Raw genomic sequence first — 15468 nt, 5'->3', positions numbered from 1 at the left:
TATGTTGATGGCTGTTTTATTTAGCCTATTAAGTGGAGGAACTAGATGAATGTTTTACTAGTAAGTTCCTAAAATCAATAATCTGATTTTTCCTTTCTTGATTACTAATGCTACAGTCAGGACAGGTCTCTTTGATATTAGAATTGTGGTTTGCTCCAAGGGGGTTCGGAACAAGCCTCCCTAAAATGTGCCACATTGGCAGGTGGATTATTTTGAGAATTATCTAATGTAGTTGAAGTCAGTGAAGGCCCAAAAGACTTCGAGAGAGTTTTACCCCACCCCTCAACTGCCTGAAATGATTTGGATAGACAGCCTGGTTCAGGAAAACTATCACCAGAGGTTAACTGCAAACCTATATATGGATCAGTGTGGTAAACTGGTGGGAAACTCAGCTGGGCCTGTGTACATTCCTCTCTGTGTCCCATTGTCTCTGTGTGGCATGACAGACACCTACCCACCAAACATCTGCTCTTCTTACTATCCTATGAATTACCCCTCTCCCCCTTGAAGCCCCAGAGTCTTACCCTCTTCTCCTTAGCTTGGGATGCCATATAAACCGCACTTGCCTGTCTTTGGATCTCATATTCTTATGGAGTTCCTGTATGTATGTAATTAAACTTATTTTTCTCCCGTTAACTTGTCTAATGTCAATTCAATTAATAGACCAGACCAAAACAACAACAACAACAACAACAACAACAACAACAAACCAACCAACCTAGAAGGCTAGAGGAAAAATTCTGCCACCCTTATCCTGGAGTGAATGGGCATTTCCTCATTATCCAAATGATATTTTCAATTGTAAGGTTGCATCTAGTCAGTTACACTAAGTAAGAATCTTCTGAGAACCACTGGTCCATATAGCAGTTCCATGTACACATCAGATCCACTCTCCTCCTTGCCCAATTTCAGCCTTTTATCAGAGATTACTGTCAGCATCTTACACAACACTGGTGATTACGGGGACATATACCCCAGTAAGGAGGCCCGGGAGAAAGCTATTTTAATGTTAACCACTAGTCCTGGGCTGCCATTCTCAGTCCAAGGAAAATAATACCCGATTTTTAAAGGCTGCAATGGAGAGCACCACGGGAATGTTGAATTCTCTGTACTTTTTGCTTAGCACTACACGGTAGTGCTCTCTGCCAATTCTTATAATTATTTTTTTAATTGGCATTACCTTTTCCTCCCTCAGCCAACAACCCTATTAAATACATTCCATTTGAATAATTCTGGCTTTCTCACTGCTAGTCAACCTTGCTGCCTGCATTTCCTGTGAGTGGTAATTTTAATTGACTTTCTTAGCTTTCTGTGTACTCGAAATGAAGGACAGACCTGTCAACATTTCAAAACTCAGCATGGGTGGTACACAGGCTTTCCTTGGGAAAGCATTTGTGGTCTGCAAGTGAATCAACATAAACTCACAATTCAGTCTCTCAAAATGTTCAAAGCAGAGACAAGTGACACATGGGTGGCTCAGTGGTTGAGCATCTGCTTTCGCTCAGGGCATCATCCCGGGGTCCTTAGATCAAGTCCCACATCGGGCTCCCCACGGGGAGCCTGCTTCTCTCTCTGCCTATGTCTGTGCCTCTCTGTGGCTCTCATGAATAAATAAATGAAATCTTTAAAAAAAAAAAGACAAAATGGAGTTCAATAGATTTGCACAAACTCTCCACCACTAATTTCTATGGATTACTTTTAATGCTTTCTGATTAATCATTTTTTAACTTTATCCAAAAAACGTATTAATAAATATGCCTTGAATCTTTGTACTGAATGATATATACAACTTCATGAAAGAAGTCATGAAACCTGTAGAAAATAGTTTTTCTTTATTCTTCCACTGCCGGGCAGTGTACAGCTATCATTAATGACAAATGCTTAAGTGAATGAGCTATATCCGAAAGTCTTTTCGAGCATGCAAGAACAAAATATTTGCAAATAGAATAACAGAAAAAGTAGGAAACTAGGAATCGGAATGTCTAACTCATCAGCTATGTGATTTTGATACATAAATTGATGTCAAGAGGCTCCAGTCTCCCCAATTGTCTAAATCAGAGAGTAATGAGTAACAAATTTTATGTTTAGTTTTTAAAACATTTCACAATAGATAGACAAAAGATTACTTCATAGAGTACCATTTGGGATGATTTCGAGTTTCTCTATGGGGACCACTGTACGGTATTATGAAGAGAAATATAAATAAAGGAAGCCAAGCAGTATCCACTTCCATATTCATCAGTTGGGTGTGGAACTGCCTGGTGATCTGATCTTGTTTGTTCCGTTTTGTTTTTGCCTAATCTCTTCTTGTATTTTAACTTGCTTCATTGGAAACTTACTGGAATAATTCTTGAGTGGATGGAGCATAAAGTTTTAATAGACACCTATGAATTACTATTATGATTCATTCAAGACTAGAAAATTCATTAGCGGCATAAGGCATACAAGCCCCAAGATTCTGAGAATCATCCAAACATGAATTATTCCCAATGGGCCTGAAGTAGTTACTGCAATCAAAATTCAACTCCAATTTCTAATTTACTACTCCGATACAGGCTCATCTTGTTTAGAGCATTTCCAAATGATCATTTCCTACTGGACAGGACAATGTGATATATCGTCTAGTTCAGGATCTTAGAGATTGGAGTAAATGGACAGTAAGGTCAGTGAAATACCTGTTATTTCAAACCATTACAGCCAAAATCAAATAAATTGAGGTTTGAGTGGAAAAGAGGGAGAACATTCTCACATCTTATATTCACAGGAAATCAGTTCAGCAGAACTAACCATGTTTGGGGTTTAGCATATTAAAACCATTCTAATAAACTAGAGTTTTCAATTAATAGCAATGGAGATTCCAAGATATAAACTCCACTTAGTGTAGCCAAAAATATTTTAAGCATCTCTTGGGAAGTAATAATCCTCTTTTCCATGTTGCAATAACAAGATGCTTTTGCAGATTATCTGCTAAAATCTTGAAGGCACAAAATCAGAGTGACTCGGGTGAATTACTTTTAAATGTTCTATGTTTAGGAAAATGATTACTTTTGGTCACATTTTTGATGGATGTGTCTGTCCCAATGTTCTTGTTCCTTCTTATAGGGAGAAGTCTTGGAATTGTGAGCCTTCTCTCAATCCTGCAAACTCAGGCCAGGTGTTGAGAGCCTCCCTGTTCCTTTCCCCCAAGGTAGTACCCTGAAGTGTTTAAGGTTGTGTGCCTTCTCCTGATCCTGCAGCATGTAATTGATGGCCAATGTCAATGTGCTTTATACCACCCTTTTTTAAAAATAAAATTTTCTTTTTATTTACTAGAGAGAGAGAGAAAGAGCTAACATGAGCAAGCTGAGGGGCAGAGGGAGAAGCAGACTCCTTCCTGAGTGGGGAGCCTGATACAGGTCTCAATCTCAGGACTCTGGGATCATGATGGGAACAGAAGGCAGACGCTTCATGGACTGAGCCACCCAGGCGCCTGTCCAACGTGCCTTCTCTGGGAATTTGTGTTTCCCCCTCTGCGGAGTTCATTCTCACTGTCTGTGAAGGCCTGTGGCAGCATGTGCACACAGCATGTGGAAGCTCATGTGTACTACCTCAGGGGCACACACAGAGTGCTGGAGCACTTGGCAGCTTGTTATGGGGGACTACAGGTAAGGTGTCCCATTGGATTCCTGGGAGAACCTCTTGGTGGAGTCTGTGAACCTACCTAGAAGGACTTGTGGTTGGCTTTTCAGATTCATGTTGTGGTTGTTGTGACCCTGTCCCTTATCCCTGCTCCTAGCTCCTGCCTCAGGCTATTTTCAGCCTTGGGCAATCCAGAGTGATCTGGGTCGGGTGAGCCAGAAGTAGCTCTGCAGGTAGTGAGGTTGGCAGTGAGGCTGGTGAAGCCCTGAGCACTGAGCTATGTTGCCTTGGGAGCCAGGTGACACGGGTTAAGTGAATTTGTTCTTTTTTTCATGTTCCTTGAAGTCTTGCATCTAGTCTTAAAATTTTTGCTCAAACGGGGTGCTGGAATCTTTTTTCTTTTTTAAAAGATTTTATTTATTTACTCATGAGAGACACAGAATGAGAGAAAGAGAGAGGTAGAGACACAGGCAGAGGGAGAAACAGGCTCCATGCAGGGAGCCTGACATGGGACTCGATCCTGGGTCTCCAGGATCAGGCCCTGGGCTGAAGGCGGAGCTAAACCGCTGAGCCACCCGGGCTGCCTGAGGGTGCTGGAATCTTTTCACTGCACTCTTGGGTTCCCACAGGGGTATTCTTGTCCTCAGATGGTTGTTAAAATTGACATTTCTGTGGGAGTATGATGCCTGGAATCTCCTATTCTGCCATCTTGTTGATGTCACTGCTGCACAGTGATTTCCTTACTTGCTGTATGCCTTTAGGATAATTTTTAGTTTCTTAAAATTTTTGTCAGTTATGCTTTTTTTCCACTGATGAAAACATCTGTGATGTTCTTTAGGATACTATGATGGAAATCTTTTCCTTTTGCTTTCTTTTGATTAATATATTCGGGATATATATATTTTTTTATCCACTTACTTTTATTTGTTTTCCGTGGTTATGTTTTAAGGGAATGTAATGGAGACAGGAAATATTTTAATCTCTTTTTATTGGTGTATTATGTCCATTTACTTTTAATGCATTTATTGATATGTGAGAAATTAAGGTTGTCATTTCATTGTTTTCCTTTTTTTTTCCTTTTTTTTGGTTCCTGTTTTCCTTTGTTAACTTGAAGGATTTTTAGAATGCTATTTTGATTGATATGTAGTGTTTGAAATTTGCATGTTTATGTAGCTTATTTTAGTAGTTGCTGTAGGTATTCACTTTATTTAATAACTTACCACATTCTACTGGTGTCATTGACAAATTCTAATGAAATGCAGAAATCTGACTTCTCTTTACATCCATCTTCGCTTCCTTGTTTATGTTTGTCTTAAAAATTTCCTCTACCTACATTTAGAATGACATGAGATAGTGTTATAATTTTTGCTTCGACCCTTAAACATATCATAGAAAACTCAAGTGGAGAAGGCAAGTCTATTCTATTAAACCTGTATTTTTGAATACTGTATTCTTTTTTTCCTGTAAACTTCTAGTTTTTTCCTTAGCATATTAGAGTGTTTCCTTTAGACATTCTTCATTCTAGGTCTGCTGGTGACAAATTCTTTTAGTTTTCCTTTATCTGAAAATATCTTCATTTTCAATCATTCATGATGGATATTTTTACATGCTCTAGAAGGCTGGATGGACAGTTTTATTTCAGTATTTGAAAAGTGTTGTGCCATTTTTTTCTTGTCTCCATTGTTATCAATCAGAAATCCATTGTCTTTCAAATTGTTTCCCCCCATCCTAGTTGTAGCTTCCCCCTTCATTACTTTTATTTTAAAGATTTTTTTTTATTTGTTTATATGAGTGAGAGAGAGAGCGTGCAGAGCATGAGAACACTAGTCGGGAGATGGAGCAGAGAGAAAGAGACAAGCAGGTTCCCTGATAAGCAGGGAACCCAATGTGGTTCTCAATCTTAGGACCCCAGGATCATGACTTGAGCCAAAGGCAGATGCTTAACCACTGAGCTACCCAGGCGCCCCTCCCCTCATTACTTTTTAAAATTTTTGTCTTTAGTTTTTTTTTTAAGTTTTTATTTATTTATTCATGAGAGACACAGAGAGAGAGAGAGAGAGACAGAGACAGAGACAGAGACACAGGCAGAGGGAGAAGCAGGCTCCACGCAGGGAGCCTGACGTGGGACTCTATCCCGGGTCTCCAGGATCACACCCTGGGCTGAAGGCAGCGCTAAACCGCTGAGCCACCCTGGCTGCCCTTGTCTTTAGTTTTTATTAAATTTACTATGATGTGTCTTGATGTGTCTTTCTTTATATGTTTTCTGTGTGAAATTCACTCACCTTCTGGAATCTATAGGATTACATCTTTTGTCCAATTTTGGAGGCTCTAATAAATTATTTCCTGGCCTTTTTTAGCCTATCATTTATCTTATCCTTACATGACACTGATGGCATAATCTAAGATATCAGTGAGATTGCCACATAATGAGAACTTTTCCTTTTAGCCTCAATATACCACATACTTAATTGGGAAATAATTTAAGGGAAAAATATCCTGAGAATTCAGGGATCACCTTCATGTATTTTTCTTCTCTCTGGGATGTGACTCCTCAAGTTGTAGTTTTATTTTTTTCGGAAGCCTTCAAAAAGCTGTTTATATTTCTATCCCACTCTCATTGTGTTTCATGATAAGAGAGTTCGTTTCATACTAGCTACTCTAGTATAGGAAAAAGCCAAACACTTTACCTAGGAGTTTTAGAAGCTTCCAGAACATTAATTTTTTTTCAGTGCACTTAAAAAGCTAGTGGGAAAAAAATGAATGAAGGAAGCAACCATTTCATTTCCTATTAAAGGTACATAGGGCAGGAGTATATGCCTTGCTCACTCTTGTATCAGAAACATCTGTCTCATAGATAGTGGTTTAACAAATATTTGTGGCATGAATAAATGAGAAAATTGGCAAGTGCTTCCACTTAATAAGTAGCCTGAGGGAAGTCAGACTGAGAGATGTTAATGGAATAATATGTTTCCTGAAAATTTCATGAATTCTAAATTAGTTAACTGCCAAATACTTTGTAATGGAAAATAATGTAATGAAATGAGTTGTAGACTAGTTGCCAGAAAACTCAGTTTTTCTCTCTGTAACCTTAGGAAGATCATTTGGCCTCTTTTATTTTTATAGTTTCAAGTTTTTATTTAAATTCCAGGTAGTTATCATACAGTGTAATATTGGTTTCAGGAGTAGAATTCAGTGATTTGTCACTTAATACAACACCCAGTGCTCATCGTAACAAGTGCCCTCCTTAATGCCCTCACTTGGCCTCTTTTAAAGGAAGTTGTTGGACAGCAACATCTCAAAACCCAAACTTTCTATGACATTACATGTTTCATCACATCAATAAGAAGAGAATTACCATGACTTAGGTGCTATGGTGACAACAGATATATCAATACAGGAATGGGGACATTTTCTTTCTTCTTGCTCATTCTCAAGGATGAGAAGAGTACTGATATAATGCATATCTGTTTACATAGATACCGACATTGTATACATGCTATTTAATTTAATCATCGCTCTTAACATCCATGGTGTGTTCTAGCTTGCAAAAAAGGTAAAGTATTCAGTTAAGAATTTATAAATTTGTTTTAAGGGAAAAAATGAAGCAGAAAGGGAACATTGTATTTTAATAATCTCTGCTTTACTTTTGGGCTTCTTGCTGTACCTAGGGATTATATATATATAAAAATCTAACATTATGCTTTATTAGTTTCTAAGTTTTAACAATAGCCAGCTCTTTAGGGAAGCAGTAGTTGGAGATAACTGAGCTGAACCTTTTCTTTTTAAAAAAGAATTATGGGGTGCCTGGGTGGTACAGTCAGTCCAGTCTTGGTTTTAGCTCAGGTCAAGATCTCAGAGTTGTAAGATTGAGCACCTCCTGAAATGGAACCCTGTGTTGGGCTCTGCATTCAGTGTAGAGTCTACTTAAGACTCACTTCCTCTCTCTCTGTCCCTTCTCCTGTTCTCTCTGGTTATCTCTCTCTAAAATAAATAAATCTTTAAAAAAAAAAAAGAATTACAACTGCAGAACTGGATACACTTAAAAAATTTTTGTTCAAGAAGTGCCTGGATGGCTCAGTTGTTAAGTGTCTGCCTTTGACTCAGGGTCCTGGATTGATCCCCACCTCAGGCTCCTTGCTCAGCAGAGAGGGAGACTCAGACTCAGAGGGAGTCTGCTTCCCCCTTTCTCCTTGCCCCTCTCCCCCACTCATGCTCTCTCTCTCTTAAATAAATAAATAAAATCTTAATTTTTTTTGTTCAAGACTAAAATTTAAGTAAATAAAAAAAAGTAAATCAGAGAATCTCTAAACTGAGTGAGACAAATTCTTTTGACGGGAGGACCCTTTCTTAACACTTCTACAATTTTAGTTATGTTCTGCTTCTGAAGAAATAAAGCATGTCTCTATAACTTTCTTCAAAAGTATATCATCAATTTGAAATGTAATTTAATTTCTGTTGTGCTATTTTGTCTGTGAAGATTAGATAGTTCAAAACAAAAATCAATGTTCTCTCACTTCAGTTGGGAAAACATGACTCCATCAGCAGGTAGTAACACACAAAAAGAGGATTCAGTAAATACCTGCCTGTCCTGGACTTTTCCTAATAAGTGGGCCTAAACTTTGCCAAATATAACTGGAATTTTAATGGGATCACCTTTGATGAAATCACCTTTTGCTAAGGAGATAGAATCTGCACCTGGGCTATGGTGCTAACTAAAGGATTATTTCAAGGTGGTGAGAGATGACTGCCTAAGAGATATCATTCACAAAGTTTACTCAGCTTATTTTATTTTATTTTTAGGGTTAGGATTAAGGTTAGGGTTGGGGTTTAAGATATGTGCCTGAATTCTTGCAGTTCAGTGACCTCTCCAGAGAATAAAACCCCAGACTTCTGCTGGGATTAGAATAGAAATGGCAGCTACCTACTGAACTGAGGAAAGTAGAGGAGTTGGGGCTCTAAACTTATAAAACCCCACACCCAAAAAATGAATAATCTAATTTTTTAAAAATGGGCATAAGACATGAATAGATATTTTTCCAAAGAAGACATACAGATGGCCAACAAATATCACTGATCATCAGGGAAATACAAATCAAAACTACAATGAGATATCACCTCATACCTGTCAGAATGGCTAAAATCAACAACACAGGAAACAACTGATTTAGGGGAGGCTGTGGAGAAAGGGGAACCCTCCTGCACTGTTGATGGGAATACAAACTGGTGCAGCCACTCTGGAAAATAGTATGGAGGTTCCTCAAAAAGTTAAAAACAGAAGTATCCTATTATCATCCAGCAATTGCACTGCTAAGTATTTACCCAAAGAATACAAAAGTACTGATTTGAAGGATACATGCCCCCTGATGTTTATAGCAGCATTATCAACAAGAACCAAATTGTGGAAATAGCTTGCATCCATCGACTGATGAATGGATAAAGAAGGGATGGTATATACGTATAATGGAATATTACTTAGCCATCAAAAAGAATGAAATTTTGCCATTTTCCACAATGTGGATGGAGCAGAGAGTATTAGGTTAAGTGAAATAAGTCAGAGAAAGACAAATACCATATGATCTCACTCATATGGAATTTAAGAAACAAAAGAAACAAGTAAAGGGGAAAAAAAGAGATAGAGGCAAATCAAGAAGCAGACTCTTAACTATAGAGAACAAACTGAAGGTTACCAGAGGGGAGGTGGGAAGGGGGGAGGGGGAAATCGGGGATGGGGATTAAGCAATGCATTTGTTATGATAAGCACTGGATATTCTACGGAAGTATTGAATCACTATGTTGCACACCTGAAACCAATATTAGACTGTATGTTAACTGACTGGAATTTCGAATAAAAACTTAAGAAAAGAGTATTTAGATCCCCAAAGAGCCTTTTTTTAAAATTTTACTCTTGTCCTAAGCCTACTTGTTTAACTCTTTAAGAGACAGCATTTAAGAAAATGTGAAGTATTTCATTTAAGAAAATGTGAAGTATTTCATTTACCTGTCCATCTGTGGGTACTAGCAAAAACTAATTATCAATATGAACCAAAGTGCGGTTTACCATTTTTTTCCCAGATAGAGAAGACAATCTGCTTTTTTTTTTCTTAACACACAAAAATGAACCAAGCTACTTAAAGATAGTAAAACTTTTCTATGCCTTGTAATCATTGTTTACTCTGGCCTCCAGTGTTTGTATACTTGATAACATTACTTATTTAGGTCTTCACAAAAGAATCTACTTCTTTAAATACATAACCTTTCAACTTCTTGAGTTGTCAGTCCATTTCCTTTGAGCAATCCTTGGGACAAAGAGATTTATTTCTGCTCTATGCTTTTCTCTTACATGCATTTACCTTCTCAGCTTTATGGATATCATTTATGCTTCCTTAGAGCTCCAACAGAATTTATGGTTAGTACTCACTCATCTAGGTACTTGGCATGAAGAATCCAAAATTATAAATATCCTTTCAGGGATGTTTGCATCATGATCTCACCCAGAACGTAAACTCCTGGAGAACACTACATCTGAAATTCATTTTGTACCACTCGACTTCAGCATTCGGATCAATGTTTTCCACCTAGTAGACATTCAGTAGTTACTCGTTTCTGTGCCCAAGGCCTTTAAAAACTGCCACAGAGACTGAGAAGTATACTGACCTGGAATTCAATAATTCTTAAATTGTCACTGATGTGACACTCTGGACCTCTTCCAACAAATCCATAGAACTGTAAGCATTTGTCTCAGTATAACAATGAATACAATCTAAGTTAGAAGAGACAGTGATTTTAAAGAAGATACGTAAGCTTCTCAGAAGCTATTTCTGCAACATCTGTCACTTTAAATTTTAAGCATTTTAAGTTTCAAGTTCTGGCAAAACAGTACAAAGGAGATGAAAAAAAAATGTATCCTCTCTCAAAGAGAGGCCCTGACCTAAATTCAGATTGTTCTGGCTATAGCTCGTGAGCCATCGGATGCTTGGAGGCGTTTAAAGTTTAGAACATTCATTCTTGAAAGCCTGGGTTTTCACACAAGTTGAAATGAAAGCACCTATAAAGTAGCTTCTACTGGAAGTCTCTGCTCTCCACATCTCTGTGGTTTGTAGCATCAAATGACTTCGAAGTTATGTTTGGGCCACAAGACTAATATCCATTCTGTATTTGTCTCCCTTTGGTCCCTCTTCTTCCCTTTTGTGCTGAATGTACTACACTTCTTTCCAAATAAACCTGTTCAGAATTTTGGAGTTGTACTATTTGAAAACCAGGCTTCAGAGTATGGAGTTAAATCGAAGAAAGGAGGTGATCAAATAGGCCCATGCACCTGATGTACACACATGTAGACTTACACACACACGCAGGCTAGTAGCATTTGTTGTATTCTCCCACAAAATTCTTTGACCTTGAAACTAGAATAAAGTAAGTCATATTAATTCACCTTTAAAAGAGTGGGACAGAGCCGCCCGGGTGGCTCAGCGGTTTAGCGCCGCCTTCAGCCCAGGGCGTGATCCTGGAGACCCGGGATCGAGTCCCACATCGGGCTCCTGCATGGAACCTGCTTCTCCCTCTGCCTGTGTCTCTGCCTCTCTCTCTCTCTGTGTGTGTCTCTCGTGAATAAATAAATAAAATCTTTAAAAAATAAATAAATAAAAAGAGTGGGACAAAAGTATATATGCCTTAGAATAGGCTCGTGCTTACTGACTATATTTGTAGAATGACAGTTTTTCAAAAGGATGATGCAGAATAGAAATAATAGAAAATGAGATCTGCCTGAGTTCTAAGCCCAATAGCCTGCAAGATGAAACGCAATTAATCATGTATAGGATATTATTTAAACTTCAGTCAGATGATTTCTGTCCTCTAATTTTGGCATGGCCTGTTTCACTTCAGTGAAGGAAACTTTATTGCATGCCAGAGGGCAGAATGACTAGGGCTCCTGAGTTGCAAACTGCTTCAGAAAATCTATGCCACTAAGTATTAATTAACCTAAGAGGGCTAACAAATTTTAAAATAGCAAGGACAGGAAATGATATTCTTAACCATATACTTGACTAAATAACACTCTGTGATTTAACAATTTTTGCCATGGAAAATTGATTATTACACTTTGTTTATACAAAGCATTTCTGGAATTTCAATTGCCTCCACATACTTACCTTGTTTTATAGACATTACACTTTGTTGTTGAAGGACTAAATAAAAAAATTGGTTATCTATGCAAAAATTTGCTTTTATTTTTATAATAATGAATTCTGAATGCCAAGTAGAGTTTGTTTTAAGTAATATAGTGAAATATATACAAATAAAGATCGACATAGGAGTGCCCAGGAAAGTTGAGTACACTCGGTAGGGAATCTCTGAGTTAGAATCCACAAAGTAAAAAATGCTGCTTCCAATAAAACATAATTACTCTCACTGCCTTCAATTTCTCACTATGATGACAATTTCAACACACTAAAGCCTCCTCAGCATCCCAGGAAGTCCTCACAGGTTCCTGCCCCTTTTCCTCTGTGTACCCAGTTCCTGTCTGTTTTCTTCTCTACTTTTGCCATATATAAACTGTTTCAAGACCCAGCTCAAATATCACCTTCTCCACAAAGCCCTTAATAATCACATTTGCTGAACAGAACCTCTTCCTTTTATTTACTTCCATAGCATCTTATTTCTACTTGTCTCTTGATGCTTATCCTCTTTTATCCTCTGTTAGAAATATATTTATTTCTATATTCCTATAATATTCCTCTATTGTATTCTACTAAGTAAGCTTCCCCAAGGGAAGGATCTGGGTCTTATGCATATTTTGTTTTCTTTATAGTATCTATCACATAACCAAGCATATAGTCAATTTTTTAAAAGATTTTATTTATTTATTTGAGAGAGAGAGTTGAGGGAGGGGGCAGATGGAGAGGGAAAAAGAGAGAGAGAAAGAGTCTCAAGTGGACTCCACGCTGAGCATGGAGCCCAATGTGGAGCCTGACCCCACAACCCTGAGATCATCCTGAGCCAAAACCAAGAGTGGGACGCTTAGCTGACTGAGCCACCCAGGGGTCCCTAGTCCCCATTTTTAAGAAGTATGTTCAGGTAAAAATCTTCAAGCACATGGATAATAGAGCAGACAGGGCCTTATGAAAAAAACATGGCCTATTTTCTGTCTTAGAATTACCAGAGAGGATACTATCAAACATAAAGATTACCAAACTTACAAAGTTTTGGAGATCCAGCTGTTATTTTCCAAATGCAGAGCATCAGGCCCTGAAGGAAATCACTGGCTTAGGGTCAAAAAGCTAGCTGGTAAAGACCCCATGGGTAGAATGTTGAGTTGCTGACATAGACACTGGTGCTCTAACATCAATCTTCACTCCCTCTCTCAGGACTTGCTCCTCTTTTTCTTCCATACAAGACTATGTTCAATTATAGTCATGTTTTGCTTATATTGTTGTTACTTTATATTCAGTGGTTTGACAAAGTCGATGCAAGAAAAAACTTCATAGAAAATTCATAGTATTGATACTCACGGTTACTAAAAGCTGCAGACTGAGATATGTTACTGGAGAAATTAATCAAAAGGGAATGAATTTTTAAAAGTGCAAAACTAAAACAAAGGGAATGAATAATGTGCTGAAAAGAGATTTGTACTTTAATCCATGGATTAGCATTTGCCACATTAATGTAGGTGATTTGAAACAAATCTAAAAGCTACAAGATCTATTTTCTTTTTAACTATTTCACACTAGAGGTAAGACAGGCTGACAAAGAATCTGAAGTACAATAAACACATATTGATTAGAACATTTTCTGCTTTGATAACATTGCATGGGATGAGTTGAATGTCACAGCATTTGTTGCCTTCGGTAGGGGAAGACTTTTAACCTAATATACAATTTTGCTATAGTGAATGGATTGGCATGGGGTTCAAGGGCCCAGAGATACCTGAACTCACTGCAGAACAGCCTATGTGCCCAGAATGGAGATGTACATATTCAAACTGGAACCAATATCGATGATTGCTAAGTATCGTTTCAAATTTATGTATTTATAATGTGATAATTCTTTTACACCACATTACACAGTTGGGGGATAATAGGAATGCACTGACCAGAGATGGCAAAGTACATTGAAAGAATATGAATAATTAGAGATATTATTAATTAACTGAGTCATCAAGATTGACATCTTGAGAGTACTAAACGTGCAATGTATGTATGAGCCCTACATCCTTTGGGAGAAAGAGATGAGTGTACTTTACTCCTCAGAGCCTTTGCTGATCCTTTAGAATTCCTTTTCATAAACTTAGTGCCTCTTTTTTGACTCTTCTGTAAGGAAATCAGATCATTTCTGTAATTGACAGTAGTTCTTTAGCTAGCTCTCTCTAGGTTTCATCAAAAATATGACTTTATTTACCATAGTAGAGGTCACTATTGCTATGTCCATCTTTTACTTAGGGAACACTGAGTCCTTTTATCCCTTATATTCTTTTCTTTCCCTTTTTGGGCTTTTCTTACTGAAAAGAATCTGTTTCCAAGATTGTGACTTCCCTTGGCACCCCATCCCTATGACTCTGGCTACATTGGTGTTCTTCAGAACGTAAAATGTTTGGAAAACTTCATTCATCACTGTAGCACAATGCAGAAAATTGCTAGAAATTAAATTCTCTATGGAAATAGGACTAGAGTGACTCAACATCTTCAAAAGCTACAACCATTCTGGATGAATCATTCACTCAATGCACAGATCACAATGTCTTATTCTTTAATATCCATACTAGAATTATTTCTGCCTCAAGCAAGACAATAAAGAAGAGTTCACATCTTGATAAATGTTCTTAGCCAAATATTCAAACTTCATTATGAGAAAAGGATGCATTTCTCTCTACTACAGGATTTGAAATATGATTCAGTTGAATATGATTCAGTTGAATTTGGCTCTGTAATGAAAATGCCACCACAAGCAACGTTTTCTTGTCTTATTCTCCCTGTATTGTTAGTACCCTTATCTCCTTAGAACTGGAACTTAGTTAACTTTCCCAGTGTGATAGACTGGCATAGTTTTCCTGAGTTTCTTTTTTTTTTTTTTTAAGATTTTTATTTATTCATGAGAGACACACACAGAGAAAGAGAGAGAGAGAGAGAGAGAGAGAGAGAGAGGCAGAGACACAGGCAGAGGGAGAAGCAGGCTCCATGCAGGGAGCTGGACATGGGACTCGATCCCAGGACTCCGGGATCACGCCCTGGACTGAAGGCGGTGCTAAACCGCTGAGCCACCGGGCTGCCCTTTCCTGAGTTTCTGAAAAGAATATGATCTGGGTGGTTATAAATGGCTTGGGTCTAGGTCCTTTCATAACCCCAACAACATGGAGATTATGCTTTCAAGTGGCAGTGTTCTATAGTAAAAGAAGTTCCAATATAGCTTTTTGTTATTTGCTTTTTGAAGCAAAATCCAGACATTGTATCTTTATACCCCATAAGTATTTCAGTATGGATCTTTAAAGAAAAAAACATTTTTAAACCTAAAAAGAAGAAAACTATCATAGCTAAATATTTTAACAATAATTCCTTGGTATAACCAAATATCCAATCAGTGTTTAAATTTCCAAATTGTCACTAATGACATAAGTTTATTTTTGTTTGAATACACATGTAAATAAGGTCCATACAATGTAAATGAAAAATACATCTTTAGACTCCTTTTTTAAAATTATGTTTTTGTTTAAATTTTGAAGTAATAGACTCACATGCAATTGTAAGAAATAATGCAGAGAGATCCTATGTTTCCTCCATTAGTAATATCTTGCAAAGCTATAGGATAATTTCACAACCACAATTTTGACATTAATACAATTAAGATACAGAAAGTTTCCAG

This window comes from Canis lupus, chromosome X (genome assembly GCF_011100685.1).
Source record: "Canis lupus familiaris isolate Mischka breed German Shepherd chromosome X, alternate assembly UU_Cfam_GSD_1.0, whole genome shotgun sequence".
NCBI lineage: Eukaryota > Metazoa > Chordata > Mammalia > Carnivora > Canidae > Canis > Canis lupus.
This window is presented reverse-complemented; position numbering follows the sequence as displayed.